This window comes from Tenrec ecaudatus (genome assembly GCF_050624435.1).
Source record: "Tenrec ecaudatus isolate mTenEca1 chromosome 1 unlocalized genomic scaffold, mTenEca1.hap1 SUPER_1_unloc_13, whole genome shotgun sequence".
Classification (NCBI taxonomy): domain Eukaryota; kingdom Metazoa; phylum Chordata; class Mammalia; order Afrosoricida; family Tenrecidae; genus Tenrec; species Tenrec ecaudatus.
In genome coordinates, this window is record NW_027457553.1 from 2211251 (window position 1) to 2236561 (window position 25311).

Genomic DNA, 25311 nt, shown 5'->3' on the forward strand with positions numbered 1-25311 from the left:
ATGGAGGGAGCGGCCTGCTAGGACTAAGCTCCTGCTTGCTCACTCGCTCCTCCCTGTGCATCCCACCCCTGGTCAGGGGGCAGTTCTGGAAGCCACCTCTGTGCTGGGGCAGGTGGGAGGTTACCAGGCCAGGCAGCCCATGGGCGCCAAGCCCTGCGCGCTCCAGGTTCTCCGAGGGCAGAGAAACAAAGGACCCCAGGACTCCATCCCAATCCACCCCGGGCTCTGTGCTGAAGCCCTGCCAGGTGCACTGGGGCCACGGAGCGTGTGTCAGCACACCCTTTCACTGGCCTCCCAGCTGCCGTTGGAAGTCCCAGCTGCCTGCGCCCAGGGGTTCCTGGCAGAGGAAGAACCCGGGAAAGTCACCCATCTCATCAGTCTCAGGCCCCGACAGCCCAGGCAACTGACTCAGAGGGAGCAGGGGAGCAGCCAGGAGCCTCTCCCTGCCTAGAAGCTCTGTGGATCCCCAGCCCTGCCATGCCCCTACCCAAAGCTGGCAAACACGCCCCCTACAACCGAAGACCACCGCGGCCACAGCCCTCCAGAGAAAGCATTAGCCAGGACTCAGGTGGGGAGCAAGGGTCAGAGTGGGCTCCAGTGCCATGCCAGTCTTACCAGAGCCATGAGGCTGGGGGTCCCAGGCGGGCCGAGCAAAGGCAGCAGTAACCACTGGGCCGAGGACTGTGGGGTTTTAAGCCAAAATCCAAGTATGTCCCAACTGGCCTCCCTAGCCCCTCCCACCTGTATCTTCCGCTCCGCCCAAGCCCCACACCCTGCCCAAGAAATGAGGCACCTCAGCCTATACTGGGGCTTCTGACACCCTCCCATGGGCTCAAGGTCCCCCACCCCTGCTGGGTTCCTGGAAAACCCACTGCCCCCAGCAGACACCACCTGGGCCTGCCCAGCCGGGTCCTGCTTCCAGGACAGCTCACCAACCACCCGTGTGAGCAGGAAAGGAAGGCATGGCTTGGAGGGGCCACAGGTCTGGGCAGCCGCCAGAGGTAGGGCAAGGGCAGAGTCCCCACCAACAAGGCTTGTAGAAACATCCAGGTACCAGTAGGACAGGAATGCCCAGTCTCCACTGAAGCAGACCCGGAGGAGGTGTGTATCCGGAGCCTATCATCACAGCAGGGGAGTGGCTGTTACTAAAAACAGCTCTTCAAAGCCAGGGCCTGGGCCACCTGGGTCCCCAGAGATGGCCAGGACTGGAGCTCCTGGTGGGCACCCAGGGGAAGGGGGCTCATCTCCACTTTTGTGGGGGCAGCATGAGAAAGCCAGTTCCTTCTGCAGAGGAGCAGCCCAGGGGTGGGGGTGGGGCAGTTTCTGTCCCCTGGTCCCTGTGCTGGTTAGGAGACACAGGCTCGTCCCCAGGCAACCAACCCCATCGCAAAGTAAACCAGAGTCCCAGTCAATGAGCCCTGGCAGAGATTTAAAACAGGGTTGGCCTGCCGGCCAGACCGGAGTACATGCTGTGGTCCCTGGACAGACAGGGAGCTAGCTCCTCTCTCTGACGTTTCCATCTGAACCCTCCCCGCCCTCCTGGAGACACAGAAAGCCACAAGGAGCAGGTACCACATGGAGCCTCCCCGGCTTTATTGAGCATGTCCTTCGAGCAAGCGAGCGGGCCCTTACAGAAACCCTCTCCAGGCCCCAGGGCAGCCAGAAAGGTAGGGACCATCATTATATCCACTTCACAGCTTTACAGAGGAGGGAGGACGCTGCATCTGGCCTCCACCCACGGGGCTGCTTCACCTGCGTGGCAGCTTTCTGGGAACCCTGACCTAGACACCTGCCTGGCACTTCCTGGTCCTCCTCCTATCACCCACGATAGTCTCCAGGGTCGGTCCCAACCCAAACGGGGTTCTGGGTCAGACAGATTGCAGGGTGTCTCTGTGGGGGCCCATCTGGGGAGGAGCCAGAGTGCCCCCTGAGCTGTGGGGGGGCACGTTCCCTGGGGGCTCCACTAGTCCAGGCCTGAGGCCTTGGTGAGGGTGTCGAGCAGTTGGAAGTAACTGTACTTGAGGTCATACTCCATGTCGTACCAGAAGTTCACTGTGGGGAGAGCAAGCACAGGAGTGGGTGGCCCAGCTCTGACCCAGAGCCTCCCCTGCCCACCCGCTGGCCGAGGCCAGCAGCTCCTCACCAGCAATGCAGCCCTGGGACTACTTCACATGGTGGAACCACAAGGCCGGCAGGTAGAGCATCTCGCCGGCCTGCATGGTGCACCGGAGGGCCTGAGCCCCACGGTACTGTGGGTACCGGGACAGATCTGGTGTCAGGGGATCCAGTGGAAGCCAGGGCACCTGGGGACGGAGCAGGACCGGGGAACTCGGCCTTTGGCCTTGCCAACGGTAAGGGCCAAAGGTCCCACTCCATCCGCCCTGGGAAGCCAGCCCCAGAAGGCGGGACCTTACGGAGGAAGGGGCCACCTTCCCAAGACCTTTGGGGCCCGCTTGCTCCTCGGAGATGGATGAGCTCGCCCCTCCCTGAGGCCCAGGGCCAAGATGGACACCTTCTCCATGGCCTCTTCATCCACCACCTCAAAGGTGCCCGCCTCAGTGAGTCGGTAGGTTGCTGGGGTGTACAGCTCTGATGCCAGAGAAAAAGGGGGAGCTCAGCAAAGAGTGCTCCCAGCCCATCACACCTCCTCCCAGCCTCTCCTGTTGGCTGCCTGGCCCCAGGGACACAGGCAGGGAATCCTCGCTACCCTTCCTCTTGTTTGGGGCCCATGCATAAGGCAGGCCTCAGCCCTACCATAGGGGATGAAGGGTCGGTCGCTGGGCGGGTGTAACAGGAAATGTTTCTCTCCAGAGAGGACACAGTAGAGGTTTTCGTAGTGGTCCTTGTGCACTGCCAACACAAAGAAGGTCCTTGGTAGATTTGGCGGAGCAGGGCACATGAGAGGCAGAACCTGCCCACCCAGAGCCTTGCGCCTCAAGACAGCCAGGGGTGTAAAAACGAGAAAGTCCTGCGAATAAAGATTTCAACCTTCCATTCAATGTGTCCCCTGATGTCTCCTTTACGCCCAGTACTAGTTCAACTTAGCCAGTAAAGGATCTCCATCCCTCTGCCATGAGCATGGTGCTCTTTTAAACTCCATCCGGGCTCAGACTGAAAACAGCCTCTTCAAAGAACAGCCAGGATCCTGGAAGACAATGAATATATAAGGGGGGAGGGGGAATTCCATTATTTTCTACACAGTTTCTGAAGCCCCCTCATTTCCCTCAGGGAGAAGAATTCAGGAAGGGAGGGTGAGAACGTTTGAACCAACTAGAGGGACTGAATCAATGTCACTGAGCTGTCAGCGTAGAAGCTTGGTGTGTGCTTTTGCTCTGTGTATTCTCAACGACATAGTCAAACCAGACTCCAGGAGATGCCCAGGAGGGGCTGGGGTGGAGGGCATTCCAGATCCCAGCCACCAGGGACTTGGCACACACCACACGCCCCATGCGGGTCATCTCTCCAAAGAGGTAAATATCCACGCATAGGGTTCTCCCAAGTTCACCTCCGGGGCCAACGTGCCCTCTGACAGATGTCTAGTGCGCCCCCACACCAAAGTCATCCCACCCACCACGCTGCCACGCCGCTCCTCCTCTGTTCGTAGAATGGTAGAGCGACCCTCCAGGCCAGCCTCCCACCCTTGGCCCCATCCTGGCTCCTCCCTGTCCCTGCATCCCAGAGACACCTACAGGACGTCACTGCGGCCGCCTCCCCCAGACAGAAGTTCACCGCGTCTGGGATCTTCCCTGCAGGACAGAGGAGGAGAGTTAGGAGCGGTTGTCCCCTGCAGGTTGGGTCTGGGATAACACCCAACAGGATGTGGGCAGGGGTGCTGCGTGCGAGCGAGGGGCATCCCAGGGAAAAGTGGCAAAGAGGCCATGGTTTGGAGGGCTTGGGGAGTGGGCCCAGCCCCCAAAGGCAAAAGTTAGAGCACTAATCCTTTGCAGTCGGTCAACAGTCAAGGCTTCCAGGACGGCAGGGCCTGACCCTGGCCATGGGGTGGTGGGTGTGGGCCAAGACAATCAATGTCACCGAGCTGTCAGTGTAGAAGCTTGGTGTGTGCTTCTGCTGTGTATTCTCAACGACTGCCCTCTGCCCCAGTCGCCCCCTCTCACCCAGAGCCTCGGAGGCCCAGGGCATGTGGGGCTCCAAGTCGGCCAGCAGCTGGGGCAGCTCAGTAAGCAGGTTAGAGCACTGCTTATGCACGTAGAGCACACCAGGGTGCCGGGCCCTGCCCTCCAAGACATCCAACACACCTCACAGGGGCAGCAGGCGCTCGGCTGGCATCACGAACTGGTCTCCGCGCACGGAATCAGCATAGCCATCTGGGGTCACCGCTACGCTCACCTCCGTGGCGCCCACCGTGGCCCCAGGAGAAGGGACTCTAAGAGCATGCCCACATGCCACAAGACAGCTCGCCCATCACCCTAGCCCAGCCCAGGGCTGCACCCACCTCAGATAGGGGAGTGACCATTTCTGCAGGGCATTGCGCATGATGCAGGGCCTGCTGGGGCAGACCCAGTCCCGGTAGAAGTGCAGTGGCATCGGGGCCTCATCCAGGTAGGGCACGGTTGGAGGCACGCCAAGCTCTTAAGTGGGGTGGGAGGTAGATGTTGACATAAACAGCACCCAGCCACTTACGGATGAGATGCCCTCTCTGGGCAGGCCACAGGGTATCACTGGGCAGTGCTCACTGGGGAGGGACCAAGAGACTCTGGACCACCAGAAATAGAAGGGGATTTTCAAGGATGAGGCTGCCGCACGCCTACTCCAGGAGGGGCCACACAGCCCAAGAGCACGTGAGCAACATACTCTGGTGTCAACTTGTGGAGGGGTGGAGTCTAAGCTGTCATTCAGGTTGCAGCTTGATGACCTCATTTGTAGGTGCCCTCGGTAATCAATAGCTCCCTTCCTGTGAGACATTCCTGCTGACAAGACACACAGAGTTACACTAGAGCCCTGGAGCCGCAGGGCTCACTTGGAGACCCCTGCTAGCGCTGGGATGCCTCCACCACCACTGGGTCCACAAGGCTTTCCACCCACTGGCCTGTGATCTTCCTGCATCAGCATCATTGCTTGTGTTTCATGAGTAGGAAGAGGGATTTATAGACTGGTGTCGGACATATGGGCTAATATCAGACTTAAGGACTTGATCTGGACTGGGCTGGGATGTTTTCTTAATGTACATTTTTTCTTTGATATAAAGTTCTCTTTTAAAACACATATAAGTGTCTATGAATTTGTTTTTCTGGTCAACTGGGGCTAACACAGCGGGACTCCTGCTTGGCCCAAACCCCAGTCCTCCCTGGGGCCAGACCCTTGGTTAGCTTCCCTAGCTGCGGTGGCAGACCTCTAGCGAAGTATAGAAAAGCAGCCTCAGGCACCACGCAGGGAGCTCCCCGTTGCTGGGGGCAGCAAGATGAAGGAAGAATGCCTTCCAACTGCGAATATTCACTGAATATTTTGGAATGTGCTCAGCACTTGGCTTGGCCAGTGTGAATGGGTCCTTTCAAGATGCTGACAGCCTCATCGGGGAGATATGCCTATAAGCTGAACGCCCTGGGTCTTCCATGATGGTACCGTGCTGTGTGCTGCCTGGGTGGCTTTCTCTTGCTGCCCTTCATAAACATCACTGACTCCCTGTTGTGCTCCTGGCTGGCTCCTCGTCTCACCGAGTCTACCTACAAACACTCCCAACCTCCCTCGCCCTCACCTTCTCCCTCTCCCATGCCACCTCCTTTGGGGCCCCTCCACTCACAAGTCACCCCAAGAGCCTTCCTTCCCCCAGCTGGCTATCCTTCTTCTTTAGGAACTTGTGAACCACACCACCCACCGCCCACCCCCTCCCAGCCCCAGCCCACAACCATTTCTAGTAAACAAACAACAGTTGCCCTCGAGTCGATTCTGGTTCCTGGTGACCCGGGATGTCAGAGTGGACCTTTGCTCCACAGTTTGTGGCCCTGACTTTTCTGAAAAGGATTGCATTTCATTGGGGTCCTTTAGGAGTAGGCAAAGTGCACCAACCTTCCCATTAGTAAGACAAATGCTTAACCATGGACACCACCCCGGGGCTCTGAAAAACTCCTCGTTCCATTCCTGCGTGCATGTCCACTTGACCACCTGCACCGTCAAGCACACTATCTACGGGCCCTGGTGGTGGCACTGTCCATAAGCACGTGGCTGCTAACCAGGAGGGTATGATCTCAGTCCACCAGGTGCCCCTCGGGAGAGAGACGTGGTGGCCAATCTGTTTCCTCAGACACAATACGGGGCAGTTCTACGACTCCAGTGACAGGTTTGCAAACAGGTTAATATACTATCTACTCAATTGATTTCCACTGGATAGCTGTCTCTGTCCCCGGCTAGAATGTGATCTCCATGAGGGTGGGGGTGTGGGTTATGCCTTCCCAGGATGGAGCACAGTGCCCAGCACGCAAAGGATCCCCAGTACACACTGGCTTAATGACTGGATGAAAGGCTTACAATATCTCTCGCCACAGTGAACTAACTGGTTCCCCTGGCTTAACTCCCCTCCTTCCAAAAGCATTTATCACCCCAGCTCCAGACATCTTCTTGAAAGGCAGCCTCATGTTGTCACTCTGAGCAAACCACCTTTGATGACTTACCACTTGGAGAATAAAGTCTGCCTGGCCTTGGTAAAGGGGCCCAACCCATTCTTCTCCTCTCATTAGCCTCTGCCTGGAGCCGGCTCCTTACCACACACCCTCCCTGCTCCCTGGCCCTGCAGCTCCCTCCATTCTTTCCCTTGGGTAGAGAGGAAGGTCCCCCCTGTGCTTCAAGACCACTGCCCTACCCCTGAACCACAAGGTCGCGTGCCTCCAGTGAAGTCACCCGATTAGTCTCACGGTCAGTGGGAAAGTGGGGATGTCTTTAGCTAGATCAGAAATTGGAGCTGAATAGGAAGGTCCCAGGGGACCTGGGAAGGTGGAAAGGGAAGAGCTGATTGGTACTTGAAAGTCACTGGCAAAGAGGCAAGAAGGATCCTACCTAGTAGATACAGGAACGCGGAGGGGTGACACGTGGCCAAGCTGTGCCAGCCCACTGTAACAGGCACCGCGGAAGATGACTCAGTAAACCCCTGAGATTCTCACAGAAATTCTTAACAGAGGTGCTAACTGCTATTTTTAGCCCCTTTATGTTTTCTACTCTTCTTCCATTTTGATTTTCTTGCATTTGTATAGATTTCTTTTGGGGTACGGTCACTCTTCTATCCCAGGGCTTTGAAACGAGAGAATTTCAAAGGAGATCTAGACAATTCCTTTGACCCCATAATTCCTCTGCTAGGAATTTAACCAACCAAAAGCACATGGGCAAAATGCTTCCCTCTCCCGAGCGCACCAACCTCTCTCCGACTCAGGGTGTTTGCCTTCCGTGAACTGCCCCCGCATGTGTCTGCACACTCCATCCCTCCCCGCACTTGAGTCTGTGCCCAAGAGCCACCTCCTCATTGAGGCCCGCTCTACTCACCCTATTGAACCTCCATCCCGGAGCCCCTCATTCCACTTAACTGATTTCCCCACATTTATCTTCTAACCTACTGTCTCTTCATTTAGTGTGCCTACGGCTAACTGTAAGGAACCCCGGTAGCTGCTAACAGCAAGGTCAGTGGTTCAAACCCATCGGCCACTCCTCAGGAGAAAATAGACGCTGTCTGCTCACTTAAAGAATTTCAGCCTCACTAACCCACCCAAGGGGAGCGGGTATTGTTTTTATCTCCACAGGGAAAGAGAGACCAGACTTCAACCCAATGCTCCAAGATGTGAATGCAGCATGCCAGCATGCAGTAGGGAACCAGTGGAGAGGTTTGAGGGGCCGGTCCCAATCCCAACTACTAAATGGACACCTGCCCCTCCCCCCAGAAGAATTTATTTCAAAGGGCGGCATTGAATCTGAAGCTCCGGGAGAGGGACATATCTGATCAGAGCACACGGGAGCAGAGGAAGGGGAACGAGGAGAGTGGAGCACATCCTGGACCACCAGGCCATGGGGACGATATTTCCAATTAGAACAGCCAGTTCACAGAGAGGACCACATGGCCAGCCAAACTAGGAGACATGGCGCCCCTCACTGACTCATAGCCGTACAGGGGACAACAATGGAGACACAGAGTGGGAATTGCACCCAATATGATCCTGCCACACTGAGGCAAAACACTAAAGGGGTGCAACAGCAAGGGATTGGAGTGGCGAGGTCCCCAGGGAATGCTGAAGGTGGACTTTGGAGCCAGCATGGTGCCCCAACAGACTGGACTGGAAAACACTCCTAAAGGCCAACAAACAATCCTTGAACTAACTACAAGCTTTTTTTTCTTATTGTGTTTTGTTTTGGTTTTTGTCATTGGTTTGTTGTTGTTTTGCTGTATATTGTTTCTTGGTTTTGCTCTGTCTTGTTTTTGTGCATGTTATTACCTCCTCAGGTGTGTCTAAATAAGATAGGCTGGATGAACAATCTGGAGGAGAAAACAATGGAACCAACAATTCTGAGGGGACATGGGAGAGGGGGAAGTGGGGGGAAAGGTAGTGGTGTTAACAAACCCAGGGACAAAGGAACAAGTGACCCAAATCGGTGGTGAGGAGGGTGTGGGAGGCTTGGTAGGGCATGATCAAGGGTAATGTAACCAAGAGGAATTGCTGAAACCCTGGTGGGGACTGAGCATGATAGAGGGAAAGGAGGAAAGGCAACAAAGGAAATAGAGGAAAGAGCTGGGAGGCAAAGGGCATTTATAGAGTTCTAGATAAAGATATGTACATAGGCAAATATGTTTATATATGAGGATGGGGAAATAGATCTGTTAGGTAGCTTAGCCTAGGTAATTGGGAAGTCCATTTACGCATGCCCAGGAGAACCAGCAAAGGACAAAGCTGGATTTTCCCGCCAGTGGGTGGAGATGGGCATTACACCTGGAGCAGCCCACCTGGGCCAGTTTACTACAATTCAGCCAATGGGATCGACCTGGGGTCGTTCACCACGCCTCCCCCAGGAACCCTTAAGAAGGCAGGAACCGAGAGGGAGAGGGTCTGGTCATCTCCGTGGGAGGGGAGAGATCCTTGCGTGTCCCGGAGCAGTCTCTGCCAGGCCGCATGGTCAAAGGAATCCTATGGGTGCCGCATAAAACCTGATGCTTCTTTGAACTTTCATTAAATTCACTTGGATCACGAGCCTGGCTTCAGCATAAAATCTTTCTCGCGCGGAGCCAAGGACCAAGGCTGAAATCTAGTCCCGGAGAGAGAGACCTTACAGATCTATGTGCATATATTTATAGGTTTAGTATTAAGGTAGCAGAAGGACTTTGGGCCTCCACTCAAGTACTCCCTCAATGCAAGAATACTTTCTTCTTTTAAATTGACACTCTATGAGGCTCACCTTCCTGATACAACTGCTGAAGACAAAGTGGGTGAATAAGCAAATGTGGTGAAGAAAGCTGATGGTGCCCGGCTATCAAAAGATAATAGCATCTGAGGTCTTAAAGGCTTGAAGGTAAACGAGCGGCCATCTAACTCAGAAGCAACAAAGCCCACATGGAAGAAGCACACCAGCCTGTGTGATCAAGAGGTGCCGAAGCCATCACTTATCAGGCATCAAAGAACAAAAATTCATATCATTGTGTGCTCACCTCCCTGATTTGATCGCTGAAGACAAATGGGTGCATAAGCAAATGTGGTGAAGAAAGCTGATGGTGCCCGGCTATAGAGTCAGGGTCTTAAAGGTTTGAAGGTAAACAAGCAGCCATCTAGCTCAGAAGCAAAAAAAGCCCACATGGACAAAGCACACCAGCCTGTGCGATCACGAGGTGTTGAAGGGATCAAGTATCAGGCATCATCAGAACAAAAAATTATATCATAGTGAATGAGGGGTGGAGTGCAGAGTGGAGACCCAAAGTCCATTTGTGGGCCACTGGACAACACCCCCTTACAGAAGGGTCTCGGGGAGGAGACAAGCCAGTCAGGGTGCGATGTAGCAATGATGAAAAATACAACTTTCCTTAAGTTCCTAAATGCTTCCTCCTCCCCCACTATCATGATCCCAATTCTACCTTGCAAGTCTGCCTAGACCAGAGGATGTACACTGGTACAGATGGGAACTGGAAACACAGGGAATCAAGGGCAGATGATCCCTTCAGGACCAGTGGTGTGAGTGGTGATGCTGGGAGGGTAGAGGGAGGATGGGTTGGAAACAGGGAACCAATTACAAGGATCTACATGTGACCTCCTCTCTGGGGGACAGACAACAGAGGGGTGGGTGAAGGGTGATATCGGACAGGGAAAGATATGGCAAAATAATAATTTATAAATTATCAAGGGTTCATGAGGGAGGGGGGAACAGGGAGGGAGGGAAAAAATGAGGACCTGATGCTAGGGGCTTAGGTGGAGAGCAAATGTTTTGAGAACGATGAGGGCAATGAATGTACGGATGTGCTTTACATAATTGATGTGTATATGGATTGTGATGGGAGTTGTATGATTCCCTAATAAAAAGATTCTTTAAAAATATGTTGTGCTTCCATACACCAGCAGCAAACAATCGGAAAAGGAAAGAAAGAGAACAATTCCATTTCTAATACCATCTAAACAACTAAAGGACTGAGGAATATTTTTTTTAATAAATCGTTTTATTGGGGCTCATACAACTCTTATCAGAATCCATACATACATCAATTGAGTAAAGCACCCTTATACATTCGTTGTCCTCATCATTCTCAAAATTCGTCTTCCACTTGGGTTCCTGGAATCAGCTTTTTCCTTTTTTCCCCTCCCCTCCCTCTCCGCACCCCCTCCCCCTCCCCCATGAACCCTTAATAGTTTATAAATTATTATTTTATCTTATCTTACACTGCCCCGCGTCTCCCCTCACCCACCGTCGCATTGCCCATTTCCCAGAAAGGAGGTTAAATGTAGATGGGACTGGGGAATAATTTAATGAGGGAGACAAATACTAAAAATACTTCTGAGGGAATTTAAAGAAGACATAAATAAATTAGAAGGCTTAATATTGTTAAGATGACAATATGACCAAAGTGATCTGCAATCCCTATAAAAATTCCAACAGCTTTTATGTTCCTTTTAAGGGAACGGAAAGTCAATTCTCAAATTCACATGATTGCAAAGGGCCTCAAATAGTAAAAATGATCTTGAAAAAAAGAAGAACAAAATAGGAGGTTTCAAAATAAAATAAAAAATAAATTTTTAAAAATAGGAAGTTTCATCCTTTCCAATTTAAAAATGTACTGTAACGTTGTTAGGCAGACTAGCGCAGGGATGGGATGTCCCTTAAGCCATGCCCAGAGAGCCAGGCAAGGGAACAAAGAGCGGCACACTGCACATGCTCAGAGGCTCAGGTTTCCCACCAGTGGGATTGGGTGGGTGCTAAACCTGGATCAGCCCACCTGAGCCAGGTGAATTCAGTTCAGCCAATGGGGTCCATCTGGGGTCGTCCACCATGCCTCCCCCTGGAATCCATGAAAAGGGAGGAGTGGGGGAGGGGGAGGGGGAGAAGGGAGAGAGAGAGAGAGAGAGAGAGAGAGAGAGAGAGAGAGAGAGAGAGAGATCTAACAGAGAGCAGAGAGTCGCAGGGAAGGAGAGATCTTTGCGTGACGCTGAGCAGCTGAAGCTTCAGCCAAGCTACATGGTCTGGAGGAGTCCTATGGGTGCTGTGTAAAACCTGAAACTTCTTCTACCTCTCATCAAACTCACTTGGATCATGAACCAGGCTCCGGCGTGAATTCTTTATAATGAGGTACAACTCGATCTCCCGAGAGATCAAACAAAGCCACAATCATCAAAAGAGTGTGGTACTCCTAAGAGGGAAGTCCAGGAGTAGAAATGAGAATCAAGAAATACACCCATACACCTATGGTAACTTGTGATTTGACAATTATGTGAATGGGGGAAGACCCACTTATTCAATACACAGTGCTATGACCACTGAGTCGCCACATGCAAAGGAATGAAGGCAAATGGACCGATACCTTACATCATGTATGTGGAATTATAAAGAGACTTCTCCCCAGATTTGTCTCCCCAAAGACATGTCAAACACTAGAGCCTATTTGCTAGCATATCGTGGGAGGCCAGATGCTTGGAGACATCCTCCCTGAAGGCAGTCATTGGCCAGACAACTGTCTGCTCCCAGGGCAGGTAGAGGTCCCCGCCTCCCTGCTGTTAAGGACAATGGGCTAGTTCTCCCTAAATGCTTGTGACCATTAGCTTGGTTCCCATAGGAAGAGTTTACACCCTACTGATAATGGTTTCTATGGAGACCCAGAAAACAGGTCAAACCAGCTCAGTGACATTCCAAGTTAGGCTGCCATCCTGAATCTAGGATCTGCCCTTGTCACATGTGTGCCCCCAATCCCTCCTCTTCCTATTGTGTATATCCCTATATTGTCCCCCTCTCATTGCTGTATACCCTATAGTGCAACCCCTTCCTGTGATGTATGTCTTTACCTGTAATTACTGGTCTTGCACATCCCCCAAAGATATATAGGCCTGGGTTATGTGTCTTTGTAGTCAGAACTCCAGAGCCTCGGAGCACTCTGCTGATTTTCTTTAGATGTCTTTCCTCCCACATACCCAACAACCCGTCCCCCTATTTTAGGATTGAAAGTCCCTCCACCTAGGCCAACTGGTTTGATCATGTATTCGATTTGCATGCAGCCCCTCCCCTCTCCTGAGGGGTAGACTCAGTGAAGGCACTGACAGGCTCAGAATCTTGGTTTCCTGACCTGTGCGTGTGCTGGAAAGTTTACATGGGATGATAAATAATAACACTGATCGCAATGAACAATTATAAGAACTTACTATGGGCCAGACGTTGTTCCTCAGTGCTTCTAGCAGGCACACAAATGCCATGTCCTTGGGGCCTACAAGAACTCAGATTCCACTTCAGCAGATCTGAAGCAAGCTGTGAGAAATGGAGTTTCTACAACAGTGAGGACCAGGATTCTAAGAAGGATTGAGGCATTCAAATGACCGTGATGGCAAAGACCATGTATTGAGTATACTGTGGGTGGCCAAAAGAATGAGCAAATCAGTCCTGGAGGAAATCAAACCAGGACATTCTTCGAAGAATGTTCCTAGAAGATAGAATGGCAAAATTTTGTCATGCTGATTTTGGACATGTCGTTAGGAAAGACCAATTGCGAGACGAGAACATCATGTTTGGTAAAATAGTGGATCTGGGGAAACTCTTCATGAAACGGACTGGCACAATAACCGCAACAATGACCTCAAACCTGCCAATTGGCAGGAAGATTGCATAGGATCTAGCAGTAATTAGTCCTATCCGGCATAAGGTCACAAGGAATCAAATTTGCTTTGCTGGCGACTAACAACAACAAGGTCTTTCTATCATTCAATCTCAACCTCGAACACACAACCTAAGAACTATTTTTCACTTCCCTTGTACACACAGCAGAACAAAGGGGGTTCAATGATTTTTCCGAGGTTATAGAACTAGAAGGACATAGAGTCAAGACTGGACAATGGAGCGATTTGACACCAGAGACATTAATCTTAAGCAGGACCTTTGTCTCCCACAAAGATCATAGGCATATCCATAACGGACTTGGCACAAGCTCTTCCACATGGCAACCTTTCAGCAGATAGTTGATATCTTAGTGCCATCCAGTTGACACCAAATCAGCGACTGTATAGGGCAGGGTAGAACTGTCTATGTGGGTTTTTGACACTAAATATTTACAGCCATAGAAATCCTCATCTTTCTCCCACAAAAGTCTGTATGATTGTTATTAATTGGGTCAGAAGTCACTTTAATGGTGACCAAATCCTTCCTCTTCTTGGATTCAACATTATACCCCACTGCTTCTAATAGCTCCTCTACCCAAACCAAAACAGGCATGAGAGAGTTGATTCTGACTCATGGTGCCTTATGTGTGGATTCCATAGGACTTTCAAGACTATAGGCTTTAAGCAGGTTTCCAGGCCTTTCCTCCATGGTGCCCCTGTGTGTGTTCCAACTGCCAATGATTTGTTGAATAGTTGAGTGTGGAACTCTTTGCCCTCCTCCAGGAACTCCAATACCCTTGAAGCTCTCTATTCACATAGGACTGTCCTTCCAACCTAGGCTCAGAGTGCTTGTCTTCTCTCTCTCATTTTCCTTTTCATCAAGTTGTTTGGGACTCCCCAGGAGTTGGGTCCCAGGGACATATTTATATGTAATTATGTCCCTGTCATCTACAACATGATCATTATAAATGGAGAAAATACTGAAGTGATCAGTGCTATCTCCTTGCTGCGATCCACAATAAATGATCACGCGAGCCCCAGTCAAGAACACAAAGGATGTATTGCATTGGGTAAATCTGCTCTATGAGACCTCTTCCTTTTTTAATTTTTTTTGCAGCTGGGAAAGAGAAAGGGGAGATGGGCTCTTCTCCCAAGTTGGCATCCCTGCCAGGGCACCCCTACTCAAATCTGGCCAACTTCACTCCCGAATAGAGTTCCCTGATACTCCTGTAGAACTGCCCCGTGGAAGGACCAATGGTCTAAAGATTCAGAATGGAGAAGACAAGTGCCAAAATCCATAGCCTAGCCCTTCACAGCCAGAGTGTGACCCCACAAGGGCCCCCACAAACAGACACTTTCTAGGGATCTTAAGTTGTTGGGGCTTAAGGGGAGGGGAGTGGGGCTCTAGCAAGCTAGGATCCCATTCCAGGATGTGGGCACATATCCCGAGCCCTTCATGGGGAGGCCTCACGTACCCAGTGGGTCCAATGGAGTTCTGGGTATATGGGCCTGTGGGAGGGAAGCCACCTTGGGGGCTGGACCAACCCATAGCATCCCAAGTTGGATGGGGTGCAGGGGCCTGGGCAGGATCCCTCCTCCTTTCCATCCCTCATGACCAACCAGACTAACAAAGTCTTGGGCAGGGAGGGGCCTGGAGCAGGACCAGTGTTGGGGCAGGGGGCCTGGAGTGAGGTCTCAGGTGCGTGGACCAGGCAGGGCAGGAGTTCTGGGGCCTAGGGAGGCACCAGGTGGGCTGCAGACCCACATCAGGGGTTATGGTGGCAAGGCCCGGGTGGGCAGGAGTCTGGGATAGGGCGGGGAGGCCGCAGGAACCACACCTGGTCTGTGAAACCCTAGGCCTTGCCCATCAGGTCATTTTGGCCCATGGAGGTGGTGCGGCTCTGAGGCTGGCTCACTCAGCACTCAGAGCTTAACCTGCTCAGGTCCTGAACCCTTGGCCTCCACAGGAAGTGCTGGCTGGCCTCTTGCCTTGTCCTCAATAGTGGCTCCAGCTGCTGCCAAATAGGCCAAGGCTTAAGGGGCCATGGGCTTCCAACTGTGCCCCCCGCCTCTTCATCCTTAATGGTGCCACGCGTTGCAGCCAGAGACCTCTTTCAAAAGTGTTCTCCAAAGTTTTTAAGAGCAAGGATGTTACCTTGAAGCTGAAGGTGTACCTGAATAAAGCCATCTGAGTCATATATTCAATGGCCTTGTATGCACGTGAAAGTTGGACATTGAAAAGGAAGATCAAAGAAGAATCAATGCATTTATATTGGGATGCTGGTGAATAATATTGGAAGTACTATGAACTGCCAAAAGAACAAACAAATGTGGGTTAGACGTGCAGCCAGAATACTCCTTAGAAGCAAAAATGGTGAGACTTCCCCTCATGTACCTTAGACATACTGTTAGTGAGAGATCAGTCCCTGGAGGAGTAAGGACATTCTGCCAGGTGAAGAGAGATAAGCGAAAATGAGGAAGACCTTCAGTAAATGGATTGACACAGTGGCTGCAACAAGGGGCTGAACCATAACAACTATTGAGAGGATGGTGCAGGACTGGGTGGTGTTTCGTTCTATTGTCCATAGGGTGGCTAGGAGTTGGAATTGACTCAATAGCATCTAACAACAGAAACAAAATCTACACACACTACTAACGGGACAGGAAGTTTCCCAACCCCTCGCATCTCTCAATCCCAGGAACAGAGATGCTACCTTCCTTCTAGCTGTATAACCAGTATCTAGAACAGAGCTCAACGACGAAGTGCCTGACAAACCTGAAGTAGCTGTTACTTAGCTCCATGCCTCATAGGTCTCATTTCCCCAGCCCCAAAACAATAACATCGGTGTTGTTGTTTGTTGCCATCAAGTTGATTTCTACTTACACCTGCCTCACACCTGCCTACCTAGTAACCCACCTTATGAAAATAAGGCAGAAGAATGATTCTTTCCCACGGTGTCTGCAGACTATGACTCACCACTCTGAAGGCACTGTCATGTAAATGTTGAATGGCTAGCTGAAAGGTTGACAGTTGAAACCCACCAGCTGCTTCATGGTAAAATGATGGGGCTGTCTGTTCCAGTAATGCTGTACAACCTTGGAAAACTTACATAAGGAATTGACTGGACTGCAATGAGTTTGCTGTACCTGGAATGATGATGCGACCAGAGAAAGAATGAGAGGGAAGCCTGAAAAGAAAGCACTGCCCTGCCCTCCATCTGGCAGTTTTGTGATTTTTTGAAGCAGTTGGTTCGAATGGAACAAGGAATAAAGAGGCGGAGCACATGGCAGTTGAGCGCTATTTGCCATTCTGACCAAGTGCCTCTGTGAGAAAAGGAGGAGGGTAGGGTTGATCTTGGTCTTGATCAAAGTCCAAGAAAATATTTGCATTTCCAGAAAGTGGGAGGTTTCCCAAGCCAGGGTAGTAACAGGAGTTGCTAGCTCTCACATCTGGCCTTGTGGACCCTGTTGAAAGAAGCTCCTGCACTGGGTAAGAGGTTGGTGGTTAGGCAGAGAGACAAAGAGAGAGAGTTGAACTTCCTCTGGTTGTGTCTGGTCTGAAGGGTTTTGTCGACAGGCATCTTGGCTCTTTCCCAGCCTGAGCCCTTGAGCCTACTCAAGTCCACACTCCCGCTTCCCAGCCCCCCACAAGGACACCATCCAGAGGTCTTCCTGTACCCATATGTGGATTTTGGCTTTTCCTTCTTTTGGCTCTGCTCAGTGGCAGGGCATTTGAAGGGTGGTTGTGGGTTTTGTACAGTTGTCATTAGCATAAATGCGTGATAATTTCCTAAATTTCTCCTCCCGCAGCTTTAGGCTGTGTTTCCAAACTCCCTGTCCTCACAGAGGCTCTGCAGAGGGGACACTGGCTCTGATTCCACCTGGCAGTTCCTGGTTGAGCACATGGATGTCCCATCCCAGTCTAGCCATGGCACCAGGGATCACGGTGCTAGGAGAGGGGCAAATGGGTCCTCCAAAGGAGATGTGTAGTGACCACAAAAGTGACACACTTATGGTTATCTAATAATTGTACATGGTGGTGCTTGGCCCTCTCAAGGTGGAAACATACAAATTAGCCTATGCCTCTTCTCTAAAAGCAAGGGTACTTGCTTGTGACATGAGGTTTTGGACAGTTCTTTCATGGACACAAAGAAGGGTGGCATATCCAATCCTTCAGCAGCTCATCAATCATTGAGTATCTCAAGCTGATTTAGAGTAGTGTCCAGAGATCTAGTGGTGAAATGGGGTAGAAAGCTGTGGGGCGCTAGCCAGGGAGAGAATACGGAATAATTTGAGCCAGAAAGAGTTATGAATGGGAGGCAGAATGAATATAGAAGGGATCTGGGAAATGAGTTTGGATCTATCTACCTCTTGAAGGATCTCACCCTTCTCTCTTCTCAACTGCTTCCTATGCAGCCTCGGTCTGCCTGCTCTGGGCTTCCAAACCACAGAAGCGACAATGCAGACACACGCACTCACAGGCACACACACGCACATGTACACACACATGTACAAATACACTCCGAAGAAGCAAAACCTACTTCTGGTGAATCCAGCCAATTCAGATGCATAGCAATCCTAGAGGAAATAGTAGAACTTCCTGTGTGGGTTTCTGACACCATAAATTTGTCCATTGTCAGACGGCCTCATCTTTCTCCCTCTCAGAACAGCTAGTGGGTTTGAACTGCTGGCCTTGTGATTAGTAGTGAGATGCTTAACCCACAGCATCACCAAATCTCCTTAGCAAGAAGGATATTACCACAATCACCACCACCTTTTTCCTACTTTTCTGGGGGTTATGGAAGGAAAGAGTACTGTTCAGCATTCGACTCCCTTTAAAGAAAATGGGAGGTCCAGGGTGATGACAGCAGATGGCTGGAACATTCCAGCCTGGCATCCTGGGTCACCTGGAAAGATTCTCCCTTGTGGGCTCTATAAAGCAGGCACACTCAAAGACCACAGAACCTCGTTCTCAGCTGTCAGCCTCGGGTCTTGGGTTTCTTTGGACCTGCTGGTTGGAGAGGGGCTGCTCGATGGAGAGCCTCATCACTGAGCATCATGGCTGCTCCGACATGATAACTCTGAGTCATGTAATTTATATTTCATGCACAATTGAAGCAGCTAATGGTGTCATTTTCAAAGGGGGAAACAAGTTGTTACAGTGTGAATTTCATTGCAGGCGTGTGCCCTTTCCTTTGTCCCCAAGTGCCCCAGGGGAAGTTCCCACGTAGCCGTCTTGTGGGTGTCCAAGAGAGTGGACAGGCCCCAAGGTGTCAGGGCTAAGGAGTGGTGGCAAGGCCAAAAATGCTTTCTCTGACTTCTTTTTGTGTGCATTGAGGCGGTGGAAGTAGAGGTGGCAGCTAAAACTGCCCAGTGGTCTCACCATTTTTTTCTCACCTGTACGTGTGGGATGGGGCAGGGCTAGAGTGTGACTCTTCAGTTCTCATGCTAACATTGATCGATATTGGACAGTGGAGATGATGTGTAGGGGAAGGGATGCAAAATCCAACCACTTGTAGTCAAGACATCAGCAGAGTGTGGAGCTAAGCCTGTAGTCTCTGAGGTTGGTCTGCTGGGATATGAAATCTAGCTCCCCCTTTGATAACCTGGTCACCTCTGGGCTAGATTGTTTCACTTTTCTGTGCATTCATGTTCTCACCAATAGACGGGAGCTGATGCACTCACTACCAATGGGTCAGTCAATTCCAATTCATAGTGAGCCTGCAGGACAGAGTGGAACCATTCTAGAGGTGTTCCTATAAGCTGTGACTTGTCCTGGAGAAAATTGATGCATCATTCTCAGGGGAAGCTGCTGAGGGTTTTTCTGAGCTTGTGGTAAATAGTCAAGGGCTTCTCTATTGCCCCACCAGCGCTCCTCTTAAAAGGGTTGCAAAATCCACCAAAACCCCACTGCTCTTGAGTTCATTCAGACCCATAGCAACTCGGCAGGATAATGTAATAACTGTCCCGGCAGATGTCCAACCCTGAACACCTTTATGAAAGCTGACAGCCCAATCTTGATCCCGAAGAACAGCTGGTGGATTTGAACCACCGGCCTTCTGGTTAGCAGTTCTAATGCTTCACCCACACCACCACCAGTGGGATGAAATGAGTGAATGTACATGCAATGCTTAGAACACTGGTACATAACATGAACTTAGTAATTGTGTGATATTGTGGTAGGAGGGGAGTCCAAAAACCAAACCAACTCACTGCCATCCAGTCCACTCTGACTCACCATGACCTGAGTTCTACCCTATAGGACAGGGTCCAACTGCTCCTGTGGTTATTTGAGACTGTAATTGGTAGGAGTGGAAAGCCTCATCTTTTTCCCTGAGAGTGGCTGGTCGTTTTGAACTGTTGACTTTGGGATTAGCAGTCCAATATGTAATCACCCACGCCACTATTAAATGAGAGCAACGAGTTTCTGACATTTTCTGTGAGGTGGTAGAATTATTTGTCATTTCTATATTTGAATACGGTAAATCGACTGAAACACAGCAATGGTCATGACTTTACAAAGAGAGGAGAGATGTCAATTTTAAGGATATATAGAGCTGGAAGTCAATCCTGGATAGTACAAATGGTGAAAACACTTGGCCATTAACAGAAACGTAGGAGGCTCAAGCGCACCCAGAATACCTTGGAAGAAAGTCTGGCCATCTGTTTCGGAAAGGATATGCCCATTGGAAATCCTATGAATTGCCATGAATCACAATCAACTCAGTGTCAAATGGTCATTTTAAATTTCAGAATGGTTCCTGGGATGAAAGAAAAAATCTAAGTTGTCTATTGAAGAGGTGGTTTGTGAGAGCACCTGGCCCATTTAAACACAAAAATGGATGAGGAACCTCGCTGGGGTCACTGTACACAGACCAGGCCATGCTTTCTCCACATCTAGTTTTGTTGGATGCTGTCAAGTTGGTTTCAACTCACAGCGACTCTTTGTACAACCGAAAGAAACACTTCCTGTTCCTGTGCCATTCTCAACAATTGTTATGTTTTAGACTATTGCTGCAGAAACTGTCCATCCATCTTGGTGAGGGCCTTCCTTTTTTTGGTGCCCCTATACCAAGCATGATGGCCTTCGCTATGATGTTGCTCCTCATAGCTCCTGATGTTCAAGTATGTGAGACGAATTCTAGCCATTCTTGCCTCTAAGGAGCATTCTGGATACACTTCTTTCAAGACAGATCTTGCTCCTCAACTGAAATTCTTGCACAGAGAGTGAAAACAAACCTGATTTACCTAGAATCTCATTTCCCACAGTGGGCAACACCACCATCTGCTTGGCATGGAAAAATCCAGGGATCTACAAAGCAGATATCTACATTTTATCCTGGATGGTGAGCTATAGTACAAAATTCTTTCATTAACAGGGGTCCCTGAGTAATTTCTTTTTCTAAAAAGAGGGCAGTAGGCAGAATAAGTTTCGGAACTTTTGGTCTAGAGCAGGAGCTGGATACTTGTTTTTCTGCCAAGGATCATGTGATTTATAATGTCATTCATGGTGCCATACAGGTCAAATATTTAATGAACTCAACCCTAAGGTGATGGCTACAAATGCTTCTCTTTGGTGAGATGTGTGATGCTGGCAGGTATTGATGATTTGGGGGTCATATACAGCCCTCGGGCCAAACGTTGGTCTAGGGTAGTGGATCTCAACTGGTGGGTCATGACTCCTTTGGGGGTCGAATGAGACTTTCACGGGGGTGGCCTGATTCATCACAGTAACAAAATTACAGTGATGAATTAGAAATGAAATAATTTTGTGGTCAGGTGTCACCACAAACTGAGGAAATATATGAAAAAGTCACGGCATTAGGAAGGCTGAGAAACACTGGTGTAGGGAATGGTTGGGATCTCAATGTAGGAAAACATGAACTTCATAGGCATTCAGGCAGTGTAGCACTTGGGTTTCACTGGAGAGGAAAGAACTATTGATCTTGTTTCAAGGACAAACAAATCTGGAAGTAAATGCTTTTGTGGATGAAAACAAAACATAAAACAAACTCTTGAAAGATTTCTGTATGCTAGAGATGAATTGCAATCAAGAAAATTAAATGATATGTGTTAGGGGTCCAGCAGAAAACAAACCATTCAGAAGTTTTAATTAAAGAGAGTTTAATGAAGACTGTTCACAGTGGTGCGGATGGGGTTAAGGGAACCAACAAAAGATAGGGTGGCCCCAAGGGGTTAACAAGAGCATAAAGCTGTTGTCACGTGTCCTATGGAATTTCCTCTACAGCTCTTTGACTTCATATCATCTCATTGTCTTAGCTACTCTATGATGTAGAGCAATTCTGCCTCATAGGAATTTTATACTACTGTCCTCTCCCAATTTCCATTACTTTCCAACTTCATTCGTGTTAAAATATGTAGTATTTAATCAGATTTACTATGCTCTAAACCAGTGGTTCACAAACTTCGTAATTCCTTGGCACTATAGTGAAGTCCCTGATGTTGTGGTGAACATCCATTCATAAAATTATTTTTGTTGCTACTTTATACCTGTAATTTTGCTACGAATAAGAAGAGGCCAACCCCTGTGAATGGGTAACTCAAGCCCCAAAGAGGTCCTGATCCACAGGTTGTGAACCGCTGCTCTAAACTAAGAAGTGTTTCTATAAGATGTAGTTCAGTATATTGTTAGACGCCCAAGTCCTGTTGTTGCTGTTGTTAGGTGCAATCGAGTGGGTTTTGGCTCACAGCAACTCTATGTACAATGTACTGAAGTGCTGACCCATCCTGTGCATTCCTCACAGTGGTTCTTTGCTTGTGTTCTATGTTGCAGCCACTGAGCTATTCCAAATTGTAGGGGCTGCCTCTCTTTTGCTGCCCTTCTACTGTATCAATATTTGTGTCATCCTCTAGGACAGTGATTTCAACCTTCCTAATTCCACAACACTTTCCAATGTAGTGGTAGACCTTCAATCATAAAATTATATTCTTTGCTACTTCATAGCTCTAGTTTTGCTACTGTTATGAATAGTGCCACCCTGTAAAAGGTTCGTCTAAGCCCCAAATTGGTCACGACCCACATGTTGAGAACTGCTGCTCTAAATTCAGAGGAGTTTCTCTTAAGGTCTGCTTCACCATACTGTTAGAAGCTCAAGTCCATTTGTTGTTGTTGTTAGGTGCCGTAGAGTGGGTGTGTCTCATAGCAACTCTATGCACATTATAATGGAACGCCGCCCTGTCCTGTGCCCTCCTCATAGTGCTTCTTTGATTATGTTCAGCCACTGTGCTAATGTATCTTGTTGGGGACTGCCTCTCTTTTCCTGCCCTTCTGTACCAAGATTTGGGTCTTCCTTTAGAGCAGTGGCTCTCAACTTTCCTAATGCCATTTTCTTTTCATACTGATTCTCATTTAGTGGTGACCCCCAACCATAAAATTATTTTCATTGCACATTCATAACTGTAATTTTGTTACTGTTATGAATCATGACACCCTTGTGTAATTTTCATTCCACACTACAAAGGGGTTGTGACACGCAGGTGAAAATCCTCTGCTCTTAACTAAGAGGAGATTCTCTTAAGATAGAATTCAGCATATTTGTAGATGCAGAAGTTCTGTTGTTAGGTACCATTGACTGGGTTTTGGCTCATAACAACTCTATGCACAATTCAAAGAAACACTTTCCCGTCCTATGCCACAGTGGTTCTTACACTTGCGTTCATTGTAGCAGCCACTGTGCTAAACCAACTTTTGGGTAGCTGCCTCTTTTTTGTGGCCTTTCTACTGTACCAAGAATTGTGTCTTCCTCTAGGGCAGTGGTTGTCAAATTTCCTAATGCCATGACCCTTTCATATAGTTCCTCATGTAGTGGTGACTCACATCATAAAATTAATTTCATTGTTACTTTGTAACTGTAATTTTCCTACAGTTATGAATCGGGTCATACTTTTGAAAGGGTCATTTGGCCGCCAAAAGCGGTCGCGACCCACAGATTGAAAACTGCTGGTCTAAACTAAGAGGAGTTTCTCTTAATATCTATTTCACCCTATTGTTAGAAGCACAAATCCCGTAGTTATTGTTGTTAGATTCTGTCGCATAGCTTTCGACGTACAGCTACTCTAAGAACAATATGGTGGAAAGGTGTCCTGTCCTGTGCCATACTCACAGTGGTTCTTTGCTTGCTCGGATTGTTACAGCCACTGTCGTATTCCATCTTGCTGTGGGTTGCCTCTTTTTTGCTCCCCTTCTACTTTACCCAGATTTATGTCTTTCTCTAGGGCAGTGGTTCTCTACTTTCCTAATGCCACGACTCTTTCACACCATTTCTCTTGTACTGGTGACACCCCCCAATCATCAAATTATTTTCCTTGTTATTTCATAACTATAATTTTACTACTGTTATGAATCAGGCCACACATGTGAAATGGTCATTCCTCCCCCTTAAAACGTTGTGATCCACAGTTTGAGAGCTCCTACTCTACACTAAGAGGAGTTTCTTTTAAGGTCTACTTCAGCATATTATTAGAGGCACAAGTCCTGTTGTTTTTGGCTGCCTTCGAGTGGGTTTTGGCTCATACCAACTCTATGCACCGTGTAATGAAATGCTTTCCCGTCCTGTGCCTTCCTCACAGTGGTTCTTTTGCTCATGCTCATTGTTGCAGCCACTGTGCCAATCCATCTTGTTGGTCACTGCCTCTTTTCCTGCCCTTCTATACACAGATTTGTGTCTTCCTCTAGAGCAGTAGTTCTTAATTTTCTGAATGCCTCTACCATTTCACACCGTTCCTCATGTTGTGGTGACATCCCAACCACAAAATATATTCATTGCTACATCATAACTGTAATTTTGCTTCTGTTATGAATCAGGCCACACATGGGAAAGGTTCATTAGTCTCCTCAAAGGTGTCAGGACACACAGTTTGAGAACCAATGTTCTAAATTAATAGGAGTTTCTCTAAAGGTCCACTTCAGAATATTCTTCGAACCACAAGTCCTGTTTTTTATTGTTAGGTGCCTTTTAGTGTGTGTTGGCTCATAGCAACTGTATGCACAATATAATGAAACCCGGCCCCATCTTGTGCGATCTTCACAGTGGTGATTTTGCTTGTGCTCATTGTTTCAGCCATTGTACTAATCCAACTTTTGGAGTGCTGCCTCTCTTTTGCTGCCCCTCTAATGTACCAAGATTTGTGTCTTGCTCTAGGGCAGTGGTTCTCAAATATGCTAATGTCATGACCCTTGCATACATTTCCTCATGTAGTGATGAACCCCCAATCATAAAATTATTTTCATTGCTACTTCGCAACTTTAATTTTGCTGTAGTTATGAATTGGGCCTCCACTGTGAAAGGGTCATTTGAACCCCCCCCCAAAGGGGTCGCGACCCACAGGTTGAGAATCGCTGCTCTAAACTAACAGTAGTTTCTCTTAGGATCTACGTCACCATATTGTGAGAAACACAAGTCCTGTAGTTATTGTTGTTAGGTGCTGTCCAGTAGTTTCGTCTCACAGCAACTCTACGCACAATATAATGAAATGCTGCCGCCACTTATGCAATCCTCACAGTGGCTCTTTGCTTGCGCTCATTGTTGTAGTCACTGTGCTCTTCCATCATTTGGGGGTCTGCCTCTCATTTGCTGGCTTTCTACTCTACCAAGATTTCTGTCTTCCATTAGGCCAGTGGTTCTCAACCTCCCTAATTCCACAACCCTTTCATACCATTCCTGATGTAGTGCATACCCCCCAATCATAAATTTATTTTCATTACTACTTCATAACTGTAATTTTGCTACCGTTATGTACTGGGACACCCCTGTGAAAGGGTCATTTATCACCTAAATGGTGTCCAGGCCCACAGGTTGAGAACCGCTGCTCTAAACTATGAAGAATTTTTCTTTAGATATATTTAAACACATTGTTAGAAGCACAAGTCTTTTGTTATTGTATTTAGGTGCCATAGAGTGGGATTCAACTCACAGTAACTCTATGCAAATATAATGAAACACTGCCCTGTGCCATCCTCACCGTGCTTCCTTGCTTGTGCTTTGTGTTGCAGCCACTGTGCTATTCCAACTTGTGGGGGCTGCCT

At 48.9% G+C, this 25311-nt stretch overlaps 1 pseudogene; it reads right to left on the bottom strand.

Annotated features, from left to right (window-relative positions):
* Nucleotides 1-1963: 1963 nt before the first annotated feature.
* Nucleotides 1964-5729, bottom strand: LOC142435740 (bifunctional peptidase and (3S)-lysyl hydroxylase JMJD7-like; annotated as a pseudogene).
* Between the last annotated feature and the right edge of the window lie 19582 nt (nucleotides 5730-25311).